This window comes from Vulpes lagopus, chromosome 3 (genome assembly GCF_018345385.1).
Source record: "Vulpes lagopus strain Blue_001 chromosome 3, ASM1834538v1, whole genome shotgun sequence".
NCBI lineage: Eukaryota > Metazoa > Chordata > Mammalia > Carnivora > Canidae > Vulpes > Vulpes lagopus.
This window is the reverse complement of record NC_054826.1, coordinates 67,582,287-67,607,864: the sequence shown is the minus strand read 5'-3', so window position 1 is coordinate 67,607,864 and position 25,578 is coordinate 67,582,287.

The following is a 25,578-nucleotide window of genomic DNA, read 5'->3' as shown; positions in this document are numbered from 1 at the left end:
GGAGGTTAATGGGCTGTCCCCCAGCAAGAGTCTCAGAAGCTGGTCCCACTCCGAGCCACTGGGCCTGGAGTATGCAGAGGTGCCTCTCCAGGCCCTGGAGCTGGAGCGACAGCCTTGGGACACAACAGCAAGAACAGCAGGCTCCCGCCTGGAACCCTGGTTCCCACTCCTTCCCAGACTCTCTCTGGCTCATCCCTGTGGCTGTCTGTACTGGGCTCCCAGGGGGCCTCAGGGGGGGCCAGAGGTTAATGATGACAGGTGAGCCAGTCATCTGGCCCCTAGCACCTGAGAGCAAGTGTGTCTCCTGAGACCAGGCTGTGAAAGCTGGCCCACAGCCTGGGGTCTGGGCTGGGGGTCCCATCTCAGGGCATTTGGCACCAGAGAGAGACAGGGTGCAGATGGAACATCCCTGCTTGCATCCGGAGTCTTGTCTCTGGCTGGACATTCTTCCTGCCTCTTCTCCCTCGCCGCCACTTCCCATTCATCAAAATCCCAGCACAACGACATGAAGCTCACATGAGAGGCCAAGGAAGAAGCAGGATGAAGCCACAACGCCCATCGGGCTGGCCCACAGGAAGCTAGGGAGTCAGCTCACTATGTTGGGGAGCTCTGGCCCTGTGTGCTGCCCAAGATCAGCCACGATTCCCTGTGTGATATTGGGCAAGTCATGGCTCCACTCGATCTTGTTTCTCCATCCAGAGCTCCTTAAATGGCTCTTCCAGGTCTGATGTTCTCGCGTTCTGTTCTGAGGCCTGCTATCGAGGCTCAACTGATAATGAAATACTAAGCGTTCATACTAAGTGCTTATTGGTCTACCCTGGCTTTCTAGCAAAAGATCTATATCGGTTAGTTACTGCCACAATGATGGTGTATAACAAAAGACCCCAAAACTCAGTGGCTTAACACAATAATCCTTTATGCTCAGGGAGATAGGCTGAGGCTCAGCGGATATCCAGGCTGGGTTAGACCAAGGGCTCTGCCTTGCGCTACCTCTCATCACAGGTCTGTGGGTAAGTTGGAGAGGTTCTACTCCTTATCTTTCTTATCCTCTCAGGACAAGGGGGTAGCCAGGGCATGTTCCCCACATGGTTGTGACAGAAGCACAAGGGGGAAGCAGAAACACATGCGGTCTCCTAAGGAGCAGGTGCATTTTCAGTTCTGCCCTAGGCCATTGTCATATGGCTTAGCCTGGAGGAAAGAGGCAGAGAAACACACTCAACTGTAATGGGGCCATGACAAGGCATGGCTGCCAAAAGGAGTGGAGAATGGAGGTTTATCATCCAATCCGACACAAGAATGATTCAGCCTTTTTTTTTTTTTTAAATAATAGTCATCACATTGTACATTGTATCCCCAGTACTTATTTATCTTACGGCTGGAAGTTTGTACCCTTTGACCACCTTCCTCCAATTTCCACCCCCCCTCAGCCCCTTGCCTCTGGTCACCACAAATCTGATCACTTTTTCTGAGTTTGGTTTTTTATGACTAGGGTTTTTTTTTTTTTTTTTTTTAGATAATCCACAAATAAGTCAGATTATACAATATTTGTCTTTCTCTGACTTATCTCTTAGCATAATGCCCTCAGAGTCTACCCGCATTGTTGTAAATGGCAGGATTTCCTTCTTTTTTGTGGCTGAATGATATTCTGGTGTATATACATACCTCGTCTTCTTCATCCATTCATCTATTAGTGGACATGTGGGCTGCATCCACATGTTGGCTATTGTTGACAATGCTGCAGTGAACGTGCGAGTGAAGATCTCTCTTCCACATAGTGGTTTTTTTTTTCTCCTTCAGATATATGCCCAGAAGCACGATCATTGGATCACATAGTAGTTCTATTTTTAATTCTTTGAGGGGCCTCCATACTGTTTTTCCACAGTGGCTGCACCAAGACTCAGCTTCTTTAATCTGGAAGGTAAACTGTTCTTTTCTCCCTTGTTCTCCATCACCCTGGAAAAGATTAGGTACAAATATTTCCTCTCCCTTCCTTATTTGAGGATTAGAGATTTGAATATGAAGCCCTCCCTATCATCAGGCAAAGGAAGCTGGTTTCTCAGTTGCTGGGAGCTTGAATGGGTCATTAGGTGAAAGAACCTGAAAGAAATAAGGTCTAAGACCAGGAGGGTGAAGGTGTGAGAGTCTTCCTCAAAGTCTGGGATGAGGTGAGGGGAAAGGTATAGATGAGATGAGGTATGGGACCAGAGTGTGGGAACGGGGCCCAAGAAGAGTCAAGTGAGCCACCCTAGCAAGAGACCCTCATGGAAGAGTCATGTTTGAGGGCCTAGGAGCCACAAGGGCTCTGAGTCTCCATCCGCTGACCCAAGAGCAAGAAATTCCCATCACATGTACACAGGCGGATACTATTTGACCCAAGACTTCTCTTTAATCATCAGGCCAAAGAGGAGCAGCCACTCAGGCCACTGAACTTTGCTGAGCCCCTGTCTGATGATCCTGTATGAAAATTCTCACCACCTTCCCCAACGGACCCACAAGCAGGTATCCCATGATTTTGGGGGTCTAGAATAGGAGTACAAATGATATCCCACATACTATATGCCAGAAGAGAAGTGTTCTCCTCACCATCTTCTCTAAGCTGGGAAACAAGGGGCCCTCAGTCCCTACCCACAGAGAGAGCCCAGGTAAGAAAACTAGCCTATATTCAGGAAGTGTTATTTTTAAAAAGCCACCTCAAAAAGAATGTCTCATTAGAAGACAAGAAGACCTTCCATAAGGCATAAGTGATCACCAGAGTGCCAGAAAACCAGCATTGATAGAAGTCCCCAGGGTGTAGGCACAAAGATGGAAAAATGACTGTATGAATGGGTTCAGAGTAATTCACTCCTCCTCTATTCAACATCTACCATGTGCTAGGCTCTGTAACAGGCACCCAGGAGACGTTGAATGATTTCTGTTCTTGAGGCACTCACAATCTTAAAAGAAAGATCTGGAGAGGCTTTGTGGGAGGCAAGAGATTGAATCTACATTTTAAAAACAGGGAAAACCAGGGTAGACAGAGGAGGAGGTGAAAGCTTTCCAGGCAGAAGAAAGGAAGGAAAGAGAGAGACTTCCTTCCACAGGAAGTTTGGCTTGTAAGAGTTTCACCAGAGAGGTGATGGATAGTCAAAAAGGGTGACTATCTAATGGTGGAATTTTGGTTAAGTGTGGCAACTGGCAGAAAGGGACAGTCTGACACCCACCAAGTTGCCCACATCCACAGTCACTCCCCCTTATGGATGCTCAAGGCACATCCTGATTTCCACGGCCTAGAAAAGCTTTCCAGCAGCTTCTCAGATCCATTCCATCTCTGTTCACATCTTTTTTTCTTCCTAAGCCATGATTCTTTGCTTCTGGAAACATAATACTCCTTCCGAGAGAAGTGCTATGGAAACTTCACCACAAATACACTCTTGTTCCTGATTGTACTAATTAAGGAAAGTGCTGGTGGAAAAATGATTTTAAGGGAACACAGTTTTATTATTTTTAAGTTAATCTACTTACTTGAGTGAGCTAACCACCAAGCATTCCACAGAGATGGTCTGTAGGAGACCTGCTGTAAGGGATTTATTGAATGATTCACTTAGTTGTTAAACATTTATTGCCCAGCTCCTGTAGGCCACAGCCTGGGGGCTCAAGACTAAGTGTCTGTCTTCAAGGTACTCAGTCTGGAGGAAGAGATAGACACACTTCCACGTTACAAAGCAAAGTGGCAGGCATGGTAGGAATGATGTGTATGAAGATTACTGGGACACAGAAAAGGGTAACTGTACAAGATTGGAGGTTCGTGTCACCAGGGAAGATTCTAGATGAAGGAAAAGGGGACTCCTTACTCAGTAGGATAAACAGGTGCTTGCAAGGAAAAAGCTGGGGGATGGGGTAGGTAGAATTGGCAGGGGGCATCTCAGAGAGGGCACAGCATGCACAAAATCTCACAGCGGAGAAGAAGCAGGGTGACTAGGGAGACCAGCCACAAATTAGTGTTACTGGGATGTAACATGAAGACAGGGAGTGGCAAGATGGGACAGAAGAAGTCAGCAGAGGCCAGAACCTGGAGCCTTGATAAGGGTTTGTATTTCATCGTATAAATAAGGGGAGGGGCATTAAAAGGTCCCAAACAAGAGAGTGATACAGATAAATTCAAGTTTCAGAAAGACAGATGGAAGGCAGAGGATGTACTGGAAACAGGGGAGTGGCTGGGAGTAGCCCAGGAGACAGATGCCAGGGGCCTGTCCTCAGTAGCAGTAGGAAAAATGGAGAGGAGGGGATGTATCTGAGAAATGCTTAGAGAACAAAATTAGTAGGACCTGATGATTTATGGATATCAACAGGAGAGGGAAAGGGGAATTCCAGAATGACAGCCAGGCTTACAGATGGCGTTACAAAGCAGATGAGAATCCTGAGGGAAGACAGTTTAGGAGAGGAAAATCAGATTAATTTTAGATGTTGAGTTTAAAGAGCAGGGCATTTTGTCCTGTGGAGAGGACCACAGGCAGGTGGATGTCTGAGCTTGCCCCTATGGGGGAAGATCTGCGCTGGCAACAGTGGCCTGAGGACATGAGCTTAGAAACCATGGAAGGAGGTGGGACCAACCTATGTCCATCAGCCCTAGGCTGCAGGGAACAGAATGCACATTTAAAGATGCCTAAGACAAATAGAGCATCTATTTATTTCACTTCATAAGTCCCGGGCTCCTTTGTCATCTCAGTATGTTATCAAGGACCCAGATCTTTATGTATTTTAGCTCTGCCACTTCCATCATGTGTAACTGCATGCCCTGCAATAACATGAAGATAGAGGCGGTATCCAAAGGACTTGCAACCCTCAGGACAGAGTATAGAAAACACTTGGTTAGTGATGTGATGCTTGCCTTTGGCTGTGATTGGCAGGAGACAGAAAGGAATAGACTCAGGAAAGAACTGGCTGGTTGACTAGCAGGAATGAGAGGGAATTAAATGTCCACTAATTAGTGCTTGTGGGGTTGGAAAAGGCAACGGTTTCTCAACCCTACATAGTAAAATGTAAAATTGAGAAATGCTTTCAGTCAGCAAGGCTGATGAAAACTTACCCTGTGTGGACTTCTGCTCTGGGCGATGATGGAGTCACAGATTCTGGAGTAACCCCTGCCCACCATAAACAAGTAGAAAAATGGATAAAATACATGAAACATCTGTTTCCAGACACCGGATAACAATCAGAACAAGACTGTATTCCTTGAGGGAAGGAAAACAAATAAGATAAACTCTATGATCAATCTAACTTTCTGCCTAGAGGCATTTACCAAACCAGGGCTTGGGAGGGGAAGCCCTAGTGGAGCACAGAAGTCTCACTGTTTTGGAAAGACAGAGATCAGAAGTTTTCTGTTTTCTGACAGATGCAGCTGGGATTTTCAGAGCAGAATACTAGGGAGGAGGAAGCTATACAGAGCAAGACCTTCAGAAGGTTGCATAGGAGTCATTTGGAGTCTTTGGTTAAATACTACACTCCGCACATCTACTATGAGTCTCCGTGAGTTTGGTCAAGAACAAACTTCAGAGAAAGAATAATTTCCAGGGTGTTGTAAACTAAACAACTGTCTGGGCTCAAACAGAGTTGGGAGATGTTCAGGTTCAGGCCAACCAAGGTGGAGAAACCTCATTAAGCACCCAAGGTATTTAGTGGAAACTTCCAAAAGGTCACACCTAAGGAATAAAGCTAAATTAGCAAGCCCTAGAGTGAAGACATATTACAGACCCATCCTAATAAAGCTTACAGACAAGCTTTGAAAGGATCAAGCTGATCCCCAAGTGAACTGTGAGAATAAAGCTCAACACTTTTAAAGAATGATAGCAAAATTCAGCACTCGAGAAGGTAGTGTTCAAAATGTTTATCTTCCAATCAAAAATCACTAGATATAAGAGGGAAAGAAATGACACTCACAACCAAAAGAAAAAAAAAAACAATAAAAAGAAATGAACTCAGCCATGACAGACATGATAAAATTAGCAGACAAGATTTTAAATAGCCATTATAAATAGATTCAAGTATGTAAAGGAAAATTTGAAAATAATGAGAAAATAAATGAACATATTTTTAAGAAACACCAAATGCAACTTCAGAACTGAAAAATACAGGGTGAGGGTAAATTTTATGTGTCAACTTTATAGAGGCCAGAAGGTGGTCGGATGTCTCACTAAACATTACTTCTGTGTATGTTAGTGTGGGTGTGTTTCCAGAAGAGATTAGTATTTGAATTCATGAATTGAGTAAAGCAGATTGCCCCTCCCCAAGGTGGGTGGGGCATCATCCAATCCATTGAGAGCCCCAATAGAGCAAAAAGATGAAAAATCATTGAATTGTCTCTCACCACCTGACTGCTTAAGCTAAGACATTGGTCTTTTCCCGTGTTTGGACTGAGGCTTCTACTATCAGCACTCCTGGTTCTCAGGCCAGTGGGTTTTCCAAGCTTGCAGATGGCAGATCATAGGACTTGTCAGCATCCATAATTGTGTGAGCCAATTCCTTTTAATAAATCTTATTCTAGATTGATGGATATCTATATATAGAGAGATTCTGTTGGTGCTTTCTCTCTGGAGAATGCTAACACATACAATATATGAAGTGAAAAATTCACCAGATGGACTACAAAGCAAATTAGACATGACAGAAAAAAGGTCAATGAAACCTGAAGACAGGATAGATTGAAGCACACAGAGAAAAAAAATCTGAGAAAAGCATTAACAGAGCTTCAATGACCTGTTGGACAAGTGGTCATACACACATGTAGTAAGAGTCCCAGGAGAAGAGTGTGGGTATTTGAAAAAAATTAATGACCAACTAGTTTCCAACTTTGATGAAAAATAAAAACCCACAGATTCAAGAAATTCAGTGAATTTCAATCAGGATAAACACAAAGAAAACCACACCAAGGCACATCACGATCAAATTGCTAAAACTGATCACGAGGCAATAATCCCCTTATATGCAGCCAGAGAAAAATCGTAGTCCCAGCAACTCTCAAATGGATGGCATGGCTGCATCTCCATTGTTGAAACTCTGAAGAGACTAAAAGGCCAACTTTTGAACTGGACAATATGACTCAGGGGAAGAGACTGGAAGGAGGGCTCTTTTATTCTAAGTCTGCCAAACTCGACTTACCAAATTACCCTCAAACTTAATGTCTCCAAGGAAATGGGGCCAATGGGGACAAGAGAGGAAAGAAATTCAGCAAATTTTAAATGAATATCTAGAATAAAAATTTATGATGTGGCTATTGGTACATGATGTTGTCCAGAATCTAATAAAAAGATTGCTACATCTTTATGTGATTGGTACTGGAAACAACAATAACAACAACAGTCCTGGACTTAAAATGTCTATGACTATTCATGGTTGAACTCTTGGGCTTGCAAAATTCTGCAGGGAGGAAACAGACTAATAAAACTGCTTAGCCCCCAAGGAGGGCATCTTCTTCACTGCTTGCTGTCGATGTAGCCAAGGAGAATAATGGGAAAAATGCACTTCCCAGAATAGCAGATGTTATAGCTCCAAGCATCATGCTTCACATGACATTTAAAAGCTGTAAGGCTAAAGGAGAGCCTCTTGTTAATTTCCCTCTTTTTATTAGGAAGAGAAACCTTTCTCAGAGCACACAGCAGACTATTCCTCAGGTCCCTAAGCTTGGATCTTGTACCCATACTCTAGCTGCAAGGGAGGCTGGTAAAACAAGTCTCTGGTGTTTTCAACACCAATTATGGGAAATGGAGTCTGCCAGCAGGAAAGAAGTAGGGGGTGTGGAATTGACTGCCAGATAGGCAACCCATAGTGTTTGCCCCACCCCAGCAGGGCTGATGAAATGAGGTCATCCAGAGTGGAATCCCACAGAACATCAACATTTCATGGAGTTCCATTATGGGGTCAAAGAAAAGGACTCTTATTAATTTCTGAGTAGCAAGTTTCCCTAAAACTTTGTAGCTTAAAGAAACAAACATTTATTTTCTCATAGTTTCTGAGGGTCAGGAACCTGGGAACAGCTTAGCTGGGTGGTTCTGACTTAAGATTTCTCATGAGGCTGCAGTCAAGCTGTTGGCTAGATCTGCATTATCTAGAGCCTTGGTTTGGGCTGGGGGATTTGCTTCCAGGAAGACTCAATCATATGGCTATTGGTTGGATCCTCAGTTCCTTGCCAACTGGGCTTCTCCACAGGCTATCTGAGGGACCTCAGTATATGGTCACTGGATTTTTTCAAAGTTAAGACAAGAGAATGAGAGACAGAGAATGAGAGACAAGACAGAGAATGAGAGAAAGACCAAAATGGAAGCCACACAGTTTTTTGTGACCTAATCTTGAAGGGAGCATCACTTCAGTTGTATTCTATTAGTCATGCTGTCCAACTCTGGTCCAATGGGAGAGGTGACTCTGCAAGATAAATTTCAGGCAGTGGGACTCTCTGGGGGCCATCTTGGACACAGGCTACCATAGAGCTCTTGAAAAAGATAAGACAGCAAGAGATACGAGGTGACATCACAGAGGCCAAGGTAGAAAGTTCCAGAAGAGTAGTGTTTGATAGTTAAGGATCAAGAAATGTCCATTTGATTGATCAATCAAGGGTCATTAAAATATGAAGAGTAATTAAGGGCAACTTCAATTGACCAGTTGGCAGTGGACTGAAGTGTGATATGGGTACTGTGTAATGGAAAAACAGCCAGTGTGGACTACTTTTTCGAGAAGGTTGGATGAGAAGGGGAGAGAAGAGATTTAGACAGAAGCTAGCAAAGCATACGGCAGGGTTTAGGGGATTTTGGCATATGAGAGGCCTGAGTATATTTTTAGGCAGAAAAGGAGCAGCCAGCGCTGGAATATGTAAAGATCCAAGAGAGGAAAGGATGACTGATGGGGTAGCCTCTCAGAAGAGGCAGGAGAATCAGAGGTCAAAGACACAGGTGGGGAGGTTGGCTTTGAACAGAAAGATAACTCATCCTCTGAGACTGCAATGAGGAAAACAGGTTGAGTCTGGCTGGTGCAAGGGCTGGGGGTGAGGATGCCTGGGAATTGAGAACTCATACTTGATGGCCTCAATTTTCTCAGGAAGTCTGGGAGGCAAGGTCTTGGTGAACAACGAGCGGGGAGTGAACAATGATGTCAATTACCAGGGTGATAGCTTACATATGAAGGAAGGCTTAGAAACAGCCTGCTCTCATAGGCAGGCCCCTCTCTTGTGATCTAGTTTTGTGTTCTAGCTCTCATTTTCCATAGTTGCTGATGTCTTCAGACAGCACCTATCTATTTACCACGAGGTATGGATTAGTGGGATGAAAATGGAAGGTACCAGAAGTCGGTGGGAGTGAAGAATAATGACATCTTGGGGTAGGGAGTAGTGGGAAGGCACCTTCAAGGTCTCACTGGATGTTCTATCCAAGGGTCTGTCTTACTCTCAAAGGTTCATCCATCCTCTCTTCATCATCACACTGATGGGGAACTCACCACCTTTAGGAAGAGTCTTTCATCTTCAGACAAACCCTTAGGCCTTCCCTCCAGCAGATATGAAGTCCAACTCCCTGCCTTCCCTGAGTCCCAAAGGGAGTCCTAGAAAAGTGTTCCCCCTCCCCGCCACTCCCCAACAGCTTTCAGAGGTGTTTCTCTTCTAGAAGAAATCTTTGTTTCTTCACCCTATCTCATATGGCAATGTTCTCTGACCTCTCACCAGAGCCACCTTCTCCAAATTTCCTCCAAGAAAATAATGCTTCTCAAGAGTCAGCTGTGACCTGGGCCAGCAGATTTGTTCTCAAAGTGCTTAGAAGCATGCCAGGCAGCTTGTGGGCAAGTGATGGAAAGTCTTGTGTTCTTCCTCTCCCAGGATGGTCCAACCAAACTGGCAGTTACACAAGTTTTCTCACCATCCCTAAGCATGACCAAATACTGTATTTGGATCAGAAAGAGGTTCCAGATTCTCATTTTGGATCTGTCTGTGCCCAGTGACATCACCTTTACAGGTCACTCAAACCTCTCCAAATTTCGGGGGACCCTTGACATTTACCTCAGGTTAATGTTCTGAAATATCAACCAGTGTTTTCCCCCCTCTAGCCCTTCCCTTGCTCCTTTGACTATAATTACTGCATCCTTTGTTCCCCTCCCCACCATACTCCAGGTCCCTCCTGGCTCCTCAAGTCCCTTCATCATCAACTAAACTGAATGCAGAACTATACCCGACGAGCCTTAACCACACCTGTATTTGCTTTAGATGATGAGATTCTGGACTTTGAGCTGATGCTTTGAGGGGTGCTGGGAAGGGGTGAGTTACTTTTGCATGTGGGGGGGTCATGCATCATGAGGGTGGTGAGAACACCATGCCAGCTAGCCTCTCGACTCCTTTGATAGGCCCCTCCCCCCATGGAATTAGGACTGACTTGTGAGGCAAATAGAACACAGCAGAAGTGACAGTATGTGACTTCTAGGAGTAGATCGTAAAAGGCACTACAGCTTCCGTCTTGGTCTCTTGGATCCCTTACACTGGGGGAAGCCAGCAGCCATGCCATGTGGATACTGTAGCAGCCTCATGGAGATGCCACATGGAGAGGAGCTGAGTACTGCCACCAAAAGCCATTAATACCTTGGAAGTGGATCCTCAAGCTTTCAGATGAGTACAACCCCGACCAACATCTGACTGTGACCTCACCAGAGACCCCAAGTTAGACCTGCCTAGCCAAGCCACTCCTGAATTCTGGAACCACAGACACTATCAGAGATCATCAGTTTTTGCTGTCTTAAACCACTAAGTATTACACGATTTGTTATGCAGTATTTGATCACTGATACATCATTTCTCACTGTCAAAAGTTCCAATTATTTTTTAAAGATTTTATTTATTATTTGAGAAAGACCACATGAGAGGGGGGAGGGGCAGAGGGAGAAGGAGAGAGAGAATCCCAAGCAGACTCCCCACTGAGTGTGGTGCTGGACGTGGGGACCCTGAAAACATGATCCAAGCCAAAACCAAGAGTCAGATGCTTGACCGACAGAACCACCCAGGCACCCCCCAATTGTTTTTATCGTTCCTAAGGGAGGCACAGGGAAGTTGAATGGTGTTCCCAAGCCCCAAAGTAGGGCTACTAAACTCCAATAAATCGTCAGGGTCTATGCTTCCAGATAGGGCTCCTGTATCTGCCCCACCCTCTCAGCTCCCCTTCTTCTTTCTGGGCCACATCTTCATTCAGCCCATGCTCCCATCCCTACCCCATCTTCACCTTTTGGAAGCAGATTCAGTCCTTCCCTCTTCTCAAATCCTTTGTGCTCAAAAGCCAACCCCCTACAGCGCAGAAATGGTAACCACCACCGCCACCACCACCACCAGCTCATGATCTCATGTGGCCAAATTTGTGACAGACAGAGGTAGGAGCCATAATATCTGCCAGTGGGTTCTCATGCAGTAGTCTGGGTTTAGAAACCACCATGATGCCGTAAGACATACAATTCTTGGCTTTGCTTTGAGCTTGTCAGATTGGCTCAAAGAAAGGAGAATCCTGGCCAAAACAGCAAGAACTTAATTAAGGATAGGAGCCATAATGTGACCGTGAAGTCTCAGTTTTGACAGTTAACCCCTTGGGCATGATATTTTCATAACCTCCTTTGAGCTTTAGATGCAGAAACACAGCCTAAGGACGATGGGAAGAAGGATGAACATGTGGCTTCACATTATTTGTGTCTCTGCTCCACTGTTCCCTTGGCCTGGAGAGCCTCCCCGCTCTCCCTGGAATGAGGCTCTCCCACCATTGCAGGGTAAGTGCCAAGGCAGAGGCTATGAATCCTGCCATGCCTGCATCCACCCTCTCCCCCAAAAAAAACATTCCCATGATTCAACCCCAGCCCTCATGTGCCCTTATTTCTTTCAGCCTGGCGTAATAGCTGGTCTTGCTGCCCCCATGTCCTCCCTCCCCCAGCTTTGAGCTCTCTGAGGCACAGGGGTTGCATCTAACTCACACCAGCGCTCATGGAGGACCCCACCAAACCCAGTCCTGGCAGGGGAAGATGCTCGGGGACATCTGCTAAATTGGACACAATCAAAACTACACAGAGGGACAATGGACACACAGTCCCTCTAGTTATGAGAGTCCGTTAACTTGAATTCTGCAAGAAGAAAGTCTCCATCGGGTTAAACTTGGCTGCTTGGGACAGGCAGGCAGAGCAAATAGTACGTGGAATGAAAAATACATAGCAAAGCTCTTCAGATTATTTAGCCATTTGAGGAAGGGCTTGTGTAGGAATTTGCAGCAAAGCCAGGCACATTCTCTTGGGAAACATTCCTTAACAGCCAGGCTTAATTTCCCCAGGGAGTGGCCTATAGTTGCCCCAGCAATGCCTTTGTCAGGGTGGCCTGTGCCTGCCTCTCTTCTGCTCCCTCTGGAGTACCTCTCTCTTCAACACTTCACAGTAGTGACCACAGCAATGGTGGTCTGACCACATGACTTTGACCCACTGTAGACAAATATTTTTTCTTTGTAACAAACCTCATGTTTCGACACCCCCAGAAGGAAGCGTTTGGCAAGGAAACAGTTTCCTCATTGAAAGTCTGGGTTCTGCATAAAATAAACCAGAGGCTTTTAGCCCAAGGTCTGTAGGGGTGGGGAAAGTCAAACACGTGCTCTACCAGTTAGGACACTTTGGGGTCCCAGTGACAGAAAACCCAACACATTAGCCTTGAGCAAAAAAAAGAAGATTTGGAGCATATTCCTGAAAAATCCAAGAGAGCTCCAGCTTCAGGTGCAGCTTGTTCCAGGGTTTCAAATTGTCACTAAGAAGCAGGCGTGGTCCACTTCCATTTCTTAGACTTACCATTTTCTCATTGTTTTTGTTCTCAGGCTCCAAGTTGTGGTAAGATGGCTGTTGGCACCAGGAGACATGCTCCTAGCTACAAACTCAACAGAAAAAAGGAGCTTTTCCTCCCCTAATTGTGGGAAACCAGCTCCTCAGCCTAGCTATCGCTGGCCCAGGTTGGGTCATCTGTCTATCTTTGAGCCAATCACTGAAGCCAAGAAGGTGGCACTGCACTATTCTGCTAATTCTAGGTCACATGGTCCCACCAGGTCAATCTGGGTCACATATCCCATCCAAATCACATGAACAGAGAGTGGGAAAAAACAGATTGTTGCCCAAAGGAAATCTGGGGTGCTGGTCATGCATAGGGTAAAGATATCATGAGCTGTAATAAAAACAAGTATCCATCATACAACTAAAGAGAGAATCACACAAGCAATAGCCAGCCCATAATCCTTGTTATGTGAGAGAGTAGTCCTAGAAACACACACATCTCTACATCAGTTGTGAGAATCACAAACCTTAGTTTGCTATTTTTAGTTTTTTAAAAAATGATAAACAGGTTGTGGGGTCCAGACCATGAACCATGTGAACACATGTTGTTTGCCTCCCAGGACCCAGTTGTTCCTCCTAGTAGCCCTGTTTGGGGATAGTGATTCAGGAAAGTGGACTCCATCCTTGCTCCACACTTGGAGTTAGCACCTGCCATCCTCCTGCCCACCGGGACTTGGTTAAAGATGAGCATGTGACCTGAGCTAGTCCAGTTAGAATGGACCTCAGGACTCTTGCTGATAATGCTAAGGTAAGATGCTCTTTCCTTTTGGCAGGATATGAATGGGAAAGCATGTAGCCCTAGGAGCTGTGGGCACGCATCTTAGGACCACAAGGAAAGTGAAGTTGAGGGCACCAGAGCAGAAGAAGCAGGGGTAGGGGTGGAAGGGATAAAGAGAAAAGGAAGAGAGGGAGAAAAAAAGGGATAGAGGGAAGGAAGAAGAGAGAGAAGGAGAGAGGGGAAGAAATGGAGGGAGGGAAGGAGGGAAAGAGGAAAGAAAGAAACGGAGTCCTTGGTGACACTGTTAAACTCTAGATCAAGCATCACCTTCAGACCTACCTATGGATTTTTCAATTATGTGAGTCAACTTTATTGTTCTGCTCAATTTGGGTGCAACATTCCCTAAGCCTCCCCCCACTCTAGGTGTGAACCCATTCCAAGGTGCCTACCCTTGACAAAGAAAAGTGACCTCTCCCTGGGGCTCAGGCCAGCTTCTCTGGGATGGGTTACATTACCCCATAGGTGAGACTGTCTATTATTTGCAACCCTAAGCATTCTAACTGATTCACCAAAATATTTTTGAGCTGCTTCCAAGTCTGGCTGGCCAGCCAGTGGGAAGTGTCCATATAATAGTGCTAGGAAAGGAAATGTAGTGGGAAAGCACAGACATCTTGTTTGCATTTTATTAAAAACACTTTTTTTTAGAGAAGCAATATATGTTCATTACTAAAAAAAAGTGGAAAATTCAGAATAGGAAGATCCATTCATACCCCCAAATCCTTCCATGTGAAACAATGATGGTTTCTTGAGTGTGCATTTGAAAATATGTATTGAGTCCTTGCTATGTACTGGGACCTTCAAGCAACAACCCCAAGTGGTAGGGCCGCCTTTCCCCTTTCAGCAGAAAAGATGACGGAGAATCAGAGAATCGGGAGGGTAGTAACCTGTGGGCGGGGGGGATGTGGAGGGTGGAAAGTGCTACCCAAGAGACCCTGTGACTTCTAACTACAGATTCAAGTCTCCTTACTACACCCAGACCAACAAATTGATGTCAGAGTTTGTGGAGTTGGTGCTTCGAGGGGTCAGAGAGTGGCAGCAGGTAGGGGAGGAAGTTAGATCAGGGTATCAGAGCCTTCCTTCTAGCTCTCGCTCTGCCGTTTACTGGCTGGGTGATCTGGGACCAGTATTTTCATCTGACCAGGCTTCTATGTGGGGTTCCTGACACGTGGTCACCGGTGCTAACTGGATAGGGTGAACGAGTGCAGTGGCTCTGGCTGCCTGCAGGGGGCATTGCTGAGAAGGGGAAGAAAACTAAAAAGAAAGGAGTGACCCATTCCTCCTCCCCCTAAAGAGGATATAACCTCTGCAGAACCCCTCAAAGGCCCCCTGGGGGCACTGAGGATGGGTGCTCCCTCCTGAGCCTGCTGTAGCCTCCAACAAAACGCCAACCACGTCAGGGTGGGGGCCAGACCTGGAACCTGCTACGTCTGTGCAAAAGGCTTCATTTATCTTTCTGAAGTTCTGCTTGGCCAAGGGAAATGACAGGAGAGTGTTGTACTTTCTTTTTTATCTTTATTTTTTAAAGAAAATTTTCCATTGTGGAAATGGCATGTGTTTATTTTTAAAAGCACAGCTACAGGAATCTATAATTTCTCAGTGAGGGCGATGGCTCCGGGGCCAGTACTGACCCTCTTGTATTAAAGTTAGGTCTGGGCCTTTTGGGCCACAGGAATCTTGCTCATGAGTGAGGAGGAGAATGCAAAAGAAGAAAACTGAAGTCCAGGGAATTGAAATATCGGTATAAGAACCGGCAGACATTTATTGAGTGCTTACTGTATGCCAGGCACTGGGCTAGGCGCTTTACACGCTGAATGCTCCCTATAACCATGGGAAATAAGGGTTATTGTCTACCCCTTACAAGAAGGAAAATCAAGTCTCAGAGGAGTAGTTACCAGCCCAAAGTGGTGAAGTGAGAATTACATACCCCAAGGTCTGACCCCCAAAGCCACAGTCTTATGCCTCAGGCAGAAAAGTAGAGCTCACTACTGTTGGCAAGAGCCTTCTATTTGGGAGAAGAAACTAAACCCCAAGGAAGAGGTGGCATCTTCCCAATAACCCAGCCCTCCTCCATCAGAGCTCCTCCCTACATGGGAAATGGCACTACCAGGTAGCCCTCTAAAGCAGGTTGCTTGGTCCATGGGATCCACAGAACTTCACTTTGTCCCTGTTGGCCTTAGGCCCTCCCTCTGGAAAACACTTGCTTGGGTAGAATGGGACAGAAGGGGAGGCACTGGAGAAGGGATTGGATCAGAAACATTCCTGGTGCTCCTACCCACCCTGAGCACTTTATTTCCCAGAGGGGTGGGAGTCAGAGGATGAGACCCAGAGCCCAGACGGCCTGGCTTCCCACCCAGCCTTCCTTAACAACATGGCTTTGGGTAAGCTACATAAGCTCTCTGCATCTCAGTGTCCTCATTTGTTACATGGAAAATAGAAATACGTACAGTTGTGAGGATTTCATCCTGCAAGATGATCTATATAAAGCACTTAGAACAGTCCTTGGCACATAGTAAATGCTTAACAAAATTAGTTGCTATTATTCTCCAGAAGTAATTCATTTTCACCAAGTAGACCAGGATGAACAAATAGTCCCAGATAGCCACAGTTAAAAACTATGAATGGCACTTGATGGGATGAGCACTGGGTATTATACTCTATGTTGGCAAATTGAATTTAAATTTTTAGAAATGTAAAATAAATAAATAAATAATAAAAGAGAAAAAAAAACTATAAATGGTCCAACACCAGATGCAGTGTCCTTCAATGTTTGCCATCCCAGCCCAAGTTCATCTTGCCTGATGTCTGGAGTCCTGGAGGCACCTGGCATTCTCAAAAGGACCCTGGGCCTTTCTGTTCCAAAAGGTTCTAACATAGTTATGAAGTTCTGTGAGGTACCACCTGCGACCCTCCTCTCCAGATCTGAACCCAGATAGGATTTATTGAGTTAAGAAAAAGGACAGGGGACAAAAAAATAAAAAAAGAAAAGAAAAAGAAAAAGGACGGGGCAACCTGGGTGGCTCAGCGATTCAGTGCCACCTTCAGCTGAGGGTGTGATCCTGGAGACCCGGGATGGAGTCCCGCATTGGGCTCCCTGCACGGAGCCTGCTTCTCCCTCTGCCTGTGTCTCTGCCTCTCTCTCTGTTTCTCATGAATAAATAAATAAAATCTTAAAAAGAAAAAGGACAGAACCTGCCATTCTGGAAAAATGTGCTCCCCTTCACCCATCCTTTCTTTAAGGTTGCTTCTTGGATCTTTTAGACCTGTGTTTCTCAGACATATACCCAGATTAGGCTGGTAAAGCCTTGGCATCTTCACCATGATTCTCATGATTGATCACATGACCACCGCTATCATCACCAATATCATCTCCATTAGTGTCACCATCTGATGTAAGCCACGTTCACCTCTACCTCTGATGTCGGCACCACCAGTTTGTCACCATAGCCACTTCCAACACTGATGTTGTCTTTGCTGTTTTCATTTTCATCTCTACTGTCATCACTGTTAGGCTTCCTCTCATGTAATCATCTTAACACCTCCACAATCACCTTCTGCTCATGGTCAGTCAGAGCCCTCTGGTAGCAAGTGACAGAAACCCAAGTCAAGTAGCTTAAAGAGAGAGAGAAATACAAGAGACAGAGAGATGGGAATTCACACACCTAAAATCAAAAGGGCAAGACCATTCCAGGGATGACTATGCCCAGAGGACTCAAACATCCAAACACCAAAAGGAGGCTTTCCTTCTCTCCATCTCTTATTCCTGCTTCTCTCTGCCATTCGCTCAATTCTCTCCTTCTGCAGACAGACCCCTATCCAAGTGAACCAGGGATTTACATCCTTACTGCATAGTGACTCCAAAGTAAAAAAATTTCCATTTTCCAACCTCAGATTGGAAAATTCTGAGCAAAGTCCCTGATTGGTGCTACTCAATCATCCTTTGGGCCAGTCACGAAGGCAAGATACATGTGTTCTTGCAATCGATCCAGGTTGGTCATGTGCTGAGCATAGACACTGCAACTGAGAGAAAAGTGGTGAGCAGGTGGGTATCCTGGTTTGTATCCATATTCACCTACCCAGTTTACTACCACCATCTTCACCAGCATCACCATCACTACCACCATTACCACCATACCTCCACCACCATCACCACCATCACCTCCACCACCACCATCACCGCCATCACCTCTACCACCACCATCACCACCATCACCACCACCACCACCTCTACCATCACCACCACCATCACCTCTACCACCACCATCACCATTATCACCTCTGCCACTACCACCATCACCACTATCACCTCTGCCACCACCTCTACCACCACCACCATCACTACCACCATTACCATCACCTTTACCACCACCATCACCTGTACCACCACCATCACCATTATCACCACCACTGCCACTATCACCATCACTACCACCATCACCTCTACCACCACCATCACCACAATTACCTCCACCACCACCACTACCACTACCACCACCATCACTTCTACCATCACCACTATCACCTCTACCACCACCTCCACCACCACCACCACCATCACCACTATCACCTCCACCACCACCACCACCACCACCATCACCACTATCACCTCCACCACCACCACTACCACTACCTCCACCATCACCTCCACCATCACCTCCACCACTACCACCACCACTACTATCACCACCATTACTACTCTTTTCCTGAGAATTGTAATGTGCTGAGCCCTGAACTTCACGTTTGGAGCCTCAAGAAATTTGAATTTGATGAAGTCTCTAGTCTTTCAGGTATTTTCCATCTCTGGGAAACAAGAAAGGTAACATGTTCAAGGAGCTCTACTCCTAGTCCTTGGCCACAGGATGGGAACAACAAGGGAAGTTGTGCAAACAGAGTCCAGCACCTCTGCAGCACTGTCCCTAATCTCTGGGCGGGCCCAGCGTGACAGGTGCCTATGCCCAACCCAGAGGGGGAGCCACTCCTTCAGATGTGCCAGGCTCCACCTCTAGCCCATCACCCACAAGCCTGCCACAGCCTTCAACACATCTGCCCCCTGCCCTGGGAGCTGGGCCTTACTTTTGGCCCAGTGCCTCCTGTTCCTGCTCCATCTCCAAGCAAACATCTGTTTCCAGATGTTGTCCCAGAGCCTTATAGAGCTGAAGGAAGACTAAAGTTCATGCAACCACAGCAGACCCGACTGTCAGCCACGAGCTCCTATCAGGAATGGATTGCTCAAAGAAAGCAAGACCCCTCATTTCCTGATAGAGGAAAGACAAACAGGGCATTTCTCTCTCCACCTTCAGAAATAACCTTAACAAACAACAATCTTTAGGAAAAAAAGGCCTTTGTAAATGAGGTTTGCAGGAACAAATGTTCCAAGCAGTTTTGCTTTCACAGCTACTGCTGGAGAAGGAATGGGAGGGCAAAGCATAGGGAGGGCAAAGTGTCCTCTGGATTTACTGGCGATTAGCTGCAGTCCAGACACCGGGTTAAGCTTGGACTCGCAGGCTGTGCGATGCCTGGTGGAGAAGAATCCTGGCCCAGTTCTGGCCCTACACTCATGTGCTGTGTGACCTTGGACCACACCCTGACCCCTCTGTGCAGCTTCTGCAGGTGCCATATGCTAGTGAAGGCTTGAGGGAATTTATCAAGTTTCTTCTGAGCAAGGGGCAGGGATCCTCCCCACTCCAAAACCAGGAGAGTTCCTCCTAAGGGGAGAATCGACAACTGAGCTCCAGGGTCAAGACGAAGACGTCCGTGGTGGCGGGTGGGGGTGGGCAGAGGGCAGGGAACAGGAGAGCAAGGAGACAGGACACCATAACTTGCAGTTCCCAGATGCTGGGAAACGGGGATTGGCTTCAGTAAACTAACTGTGCTCTTCCTTACCCATCTGTCATCAACCAGAAACATCTGTCTCTTAACCCAAGGTTGCCTGCCTTTCTGACAGCTCTGTCCCCACCCACCCACACCATCAGGGAGAGCCCAAAACCTGGGCTGCTCCTCTGAGCACATGCTTGGGATGCCCTTCCACCCTCTCTGTGCTGAGGCCCAGATTCCAAGCCCTGTGTCCACAGCTGAGAGTTCAGGGGCTCTGCCCCTCATTCCCACTCCTCTACTTACTCCAAAAAGCTGCAACTTCTGCTCTTTGCGAATGGATGCCTTTGCTCATGGTTTCTGATGTCTGTCTGCAGCAGGCCCATCATCATCGTCTCTTCTGGATTTTTGACTGTATTAGAGCCTCACACACGTGATCTAATTTGAGGCTCCCAGGTTCCTCTGAGTAGGACTTACTATTCCCCTGCCCCTGGCGGGAGACTGAGATCCAGAGAGGCAGACACTGTGTGCACAACGGAGAGGCCAGGACTCAGAGTTTTGAGGTTTCAAAGATGGTGCTTTATTTCAGCTTGACCTGAGTCAGCAAAACGGTTTCACCCCAAGTACTAACCTCGACTGGCTGATAATAGCTTCCTCCTTTGAGAAGCCTAAGTAGTGTGTGTGTGTGTGTGTGTGTGTGTGTGTGTGTGTGTGTAGTCGTGTTCTGTACTTGATTAGTGACGTCTACCCATGGTGTGGGAATGGGAGTGTTGGTATGTATGACAAACATAACCTGCCCCTGCCATCGGAGAAGGGAATGAAAGAGACAGATGGTTGGGACTGTTGGAGGTCAGGTGATCACATGATACATCCCTGGCAAAAAGAAACCACAAAAATTTGGAAGTTCTGCTCTATTCTCTCAGCCCTTTTTAAAATCCGGATCCTGCCATACTCCAGAACCCTGCTCAGGACTCACCTCTTCCAGGAAGCCTTCCTGCATCTTCACGCCAATTCCAAGTCTCTATCCATCTCCTCTTCCCCAAATCCCAAGTCACTCATCTGCCTGTATTTTTGGCCTTCTGCTCATGTTGCCTGGCACTGCAGGTAGACCCCTACAGAGGCCCCATGGGATTGCAAACTCTGTGAGCACTTACTTTGGGTTTTGCTTCTACTAGGAGCTCAGTCATCAGTGTGGACTGATTGATGGATCAGTGACCTACCATCCCTCCTTCTTAGTGACAAGAACACAGGGTTTGAGGGAAAGTGTCTTTGCCATATGTCCCCAAATCTCTGCAGTTATTATAGTTGCAAATGATGGTCTCATGTTGAGTGCTGACATGGCACTTAGCATGCACCACTGCATCCAATCCTCACAATGGCCCTACAAGATAGGACTTGTTATCCCCATATTTCAGATTTGAAACCCAAGTGCAGAGAGGCTACTTTTTTGCCCAACGTCACACTGCTAATAAACAGAGCAGCCAGGTCCTAAAAACCACTCAGAATAGCCTCCCAGGGTCCCAGAGTTATGTGTGCCTAGTGACAGAATAAGAAGAGGTAGGAGACGTCTGCTAAGTTATTCTTGGACCATTTGAGACCAGAGGGATGTGGGCTGTATGGGGCCTCCAGCTATTGGTCTAGGAAGCGTCTGGGCACTAGGGTGGACAGCTGTGTATAGCCTTTGCTAACGCAATTTGCCCCCAATCCTACTTTTTAGGGTCAAATGAACTTATAGACAGGTTTACCAAGGATTCTTCTTGGACTGGGGGAGACAGTTATATCTGTGGCTTCCAAGGGAGCACACATCCTGGGTCAAGTTCTTGGGTAGGTCCCTCCCACACGAATTTGGCCTTGACCATGTGACTTGTTTTGGTCACAGGGACATGAGCAAGTATTATACAAGCAGAGTCATCATAAGCACTTGCTCCCTGGGGCTTGTCCTATTGGAACTCCCTTTGAAAGACAGCCACAGTGCTGTGAAGAAGATCAGGATAGACTTTGGAATGATGAGAAGCCACCTAGAGTGGCTCCTGGAGAAGGAGAGGCCATGCAGAATGTTGCAGCCCCAACCAAGCTCGTGGCAAGCTCCCACCACACAGCCACAACCACATGGAACAGAAGAACCACTCGGCTGAACCCTATCAACTCAAAGAATCGTGAGCAATAGTCAATCACTCTGTTGAAGGCAGTAAATTTCGGGGTGGTTTGTTCTGCAGCTATAGATGACTCTAGTACTGTCCTCCGTTACTGCCATTCTCACTCCGAGACCTGGCCGGGATCCCAACTGCTCAGAAGCACACACGTGTTCCTGTACACACATCTGGACCAAAGCTGATTGTGCACATAGAGGTCACCACACACCCCTCTGTGGGCACATGCACAGGTGCACACCCGCACAGGTGCACACCCACACACACCCACGGAGAGTGAGTGGCTTGGAGACAACCCATCGGCACAGTGGGGCAGCTCTGGTCAGCCACGGCATTTGCACTGCACTACACATGCCCTCTGGTGCATGTCAGCAGAAATGAGCATGACATCACATGCACCAAAACACAAGAGAAGACAAAGGCGAGTACACGCAGTGAGAAGCCTAGATAGATGGCAGCTGGGGGTCACGCTCCCCCCATACATGCACACAGTCGATCATGGTCTGAAAGCACATGTGCCCAAATGCCTCCAAACCATTCGGCCAGTTTGAAGGGGCCCCTGGCGATGTCATCAGCGCAGCCTCTGCACCTGGCTCTGCTCTCTACTTAATGAGAGAGTTTGTTTTGGCCCTAGTTAACAAGGCTCCAGGGGGCCCCCTGGGCAGGCTAGCCCGCCCCCGCACATCTGCAGCCCCTGCCCCTTGACCCCCATCCCCTGCTCTGCAGCCACAGCCGGTGAACTGATTGGCGTGGCTGTGTGGGAAGGAAGTGGGGACTCAGGAAAAGACATTTCCAAGTGTCTGATCTGCAGCTCCAAGCAGGGGCCCTGGGCTGGCCCCCAAACCCCAAAGCGTTCTCCCCAGAGACACTGCATGCTACTGTACTCTAATCGGGGCAAACACTTCAGTCGAAGTTTATACAAAGGATTGACAGCCAGAGCCCAAGAGAACTGCCTTGCTCACCTTCTCTCTCCCCTGAGCCTGAGCTCAGTTCATGCTCTTTGGGAGCTGGGTCAGTAGCTCCCATACCAGGCACAGGGGCACAGCCCCCACCCCGCTTCCCTTCGCCCTGAGGACAAAGTCCAAACCTCTTACCTTGCCCGGCACTTGCCCACCTCTTCACCCTAAGCCCTCACTCCTCTGCACTGTGATTTTCAGGTGCTTCCCCAAAGCACCATGCTACTTCTTACCCCTTGGCCTTTGCTTCCGTTGGGCAAGCCCTCACAACACTGAGTTATCTGACTAGCTGCTCATCCTTCAGGCTCCACCTCCCCAAGCCGAGTAGGGGCTCCTCTTCTGTGCTCCCCAAGCACCCCTCCATGACCTGCATTGTAGCACTGTGCTTGTGCACCTCTACCATGAGCCTGCCGTATTGCCCAGGGGTGTCTCCAACACCAGCTTGGGGCCTGACAATAGAAAGCATTCCATAAATATTCGCTGGATAGATGGGTTATTTAGCTGGGAAGGCCTTTATACATCCCAGTTCTCCTTTCCCTTCCTTGCCCATCAACCTCTCTTACATAAGAAGAAGTAGAAGCACAGTTTAGCAATACAGCTGGGAGAGGGCAGGAACAAGAGTTCATTCATCTGACCATTCATTCACACATTCACTCAAACAACAGTTCTTGGGCATTTATGCTGCACCAAGCGCTGAACATTCAGAGATATACACAGTCCACAGTTGACCCCTGCTCTCTAGAAACTCACAGCCTAGGGGAGAGGATAGCACAGGTCATAGGACATGGTTTAGGCTACACAACACAGGCCTGAATAACAATGGCTCAAATGAGACAGGTTACTTCTTCACAAGAAGTCTAGGCTTGTCTGACAACTCAATCCCACAAAGCTACCAGGGGCCCAGGCCCCTTCTATCTTTTTGCTCACTACATGCAAGAGTCAGAAATGGAGCCAGGAGAAGCACTGTCCATGCCAGTGATCATAAAGTCTGGGAGAGAAATAAGGAACAGGGAGTGTGTAGTGAGTGGGGGATATCCTTGCAGGCCTTGGGCCGGGCCTCCTTGGGTTCGGTCTCACTACTATATGAGAAAGTTGGATTGGTTTGGATGTCAGGCATGGGACAGGCTGTGGGAGCGGAGGAATCCAAAAGGAGGAACAGATCTGAAAGAAATTAAGCAGATGGAATCAACAGGACTTGGTCCCAAATGAATGAAGGAGGAGAAGGCACTCACCCAGCCTGAGCTGCAGGATGATGCCAATGCCACATGCCAGGGGAATGACAGGGAGGAAGAACAGGAGACGCTGAGTGTGAGGTGAGCTGGGGTGGAGGGGAGCTCTTCATGGAGCTGCCAGGAAGCAGCTGGAGGTGGGTGAGTAGTGCTGGGAGTGGGCTAGGGGTTTGTGCTGGAGAGTCATCATCATCTGGGAGCTGACACTGAAACCAAAGCTGGGGAGGGACACGTCTGCCCCAAGCAAAGTGCTCAGCACAGTGACTTTCTATCTCGGACAGACACACATCCCAAAGTGTCAGGGAACTTTTATAAACAGGATGGGAGCCTGGGGTTTCCTGTGCCCCTACCCTGACCACAAAGGGCTTCTGACTCTCTAAGGTGGGGAGCCCCTATCTGTGACTCTGAGCTCTTTTACGTTCGAGAGAAGAAACCCAACTCAAACTAGCTTGAGCAGCAACAACTCCTGTAATAGAAAAATGCAGGCATGGACAAGCTTCAGGCACAGTCGATCCAAGAGTTTAAATAACACCTTCGGGACTCAGTTTCTCTGAGTCTCGGCTCGTCTCCATGCTTGCTTCATTTTTAGGCAAGATCTTTATGGATTGTGGCATGATGCCTCCTGCAGCTCTGGCTGGTACTCTCTTAGAAATCCCCTTGTAGATGCCTGGGTGGTTCAGCAGTTGAGCATCTGCCTTTGGCTTGGGGCATGATCCCGGAGTTCTGAGATGGAGTCCTACATCAGGCTTCCTGCGTGGAGCCCGCTTCTCCCTCTGCCTGTGTCTCTGCCTCTCTCTCTGTGTCTCTCATGAATAAATAATAAAATCTTTAAAAAAAAAAAAAAAGAAATCCCCTGTAGCTGGTCCTTCCCGATCTTAGAAGATAAGAGCCAGGCATGGGGTCAATATCATCGGAGCCACATGGACAGAGAAGAGAGTAAAGGGATCCCCCAGGGGAAACCAAGTCATAGTTATGGAGAGAAGTGAGAATAAGTTCAGGAGATAAAACCACAGGTGTCCAGACTCCCATGGCCTCTACAGGTCTGATTTCTGATGTGCAGTCAGGTTAAGAGCTGTGAGGAGCACAGCCCAGTGGAGGCTCTGCGACTGCCACCATTGTTGACCCACCCGGGGAGAGGAAAAAGGATCTTTAGGAAGGAATAAAAAGCAAGCTGGAGAGACAGGAGCAGGTGAGACAGCGGGGTCCCAGAAGCCGGGGGGATAAGGGTCTCAGGAAGTGAGAGGTCGATGCTGTCAAAGCCAGCAAGCGAGAAGAGGAGTGGGGTTTGTGCACTAAAATCGGCCTTGGAGTGAATGACAGGACTTTCAGGTGCAGAGGGCTGGTGAGGGAAGGGGGGATTTTCTGGCAGGGAGTCTAGCAGGAGCAAATACGTGGAGGCAGAAAAACACAGAAAATACTTTAGGAACTGCATGGCCCAGCTGCATAGGGGCATTTTTTCTTAGCTTTCCATCCCAATACCCAGCATATCTGTTTTTCTCCTGGAGTATAAGCGTGGCCGCAGAGCAAAGTCAAACTCTTTGGGTTAACGTTGAAAGCCTTCTTCTTGCTACAAACAAGAAATTCTTCTTGAGCCACGGGATCCCTGCCCTTCTTCCTGGGAATCCCCAAATTACTTTCCTGTGGCCCGTGCCCTGTTCTGTGCATTCTCACTGTTGGGCCTCATGTGGCAGTTGTTTTTAAACACATCCGATCTTCTCCCCTGGATTCTGAGCTCCTGGAAAGTAGTCTTTTCAGCCCGTGCCCCTGGGTCCCAGTCCCCACTTCTGCGGGAAGAGCATTCTAGATAAGCCCGGTTA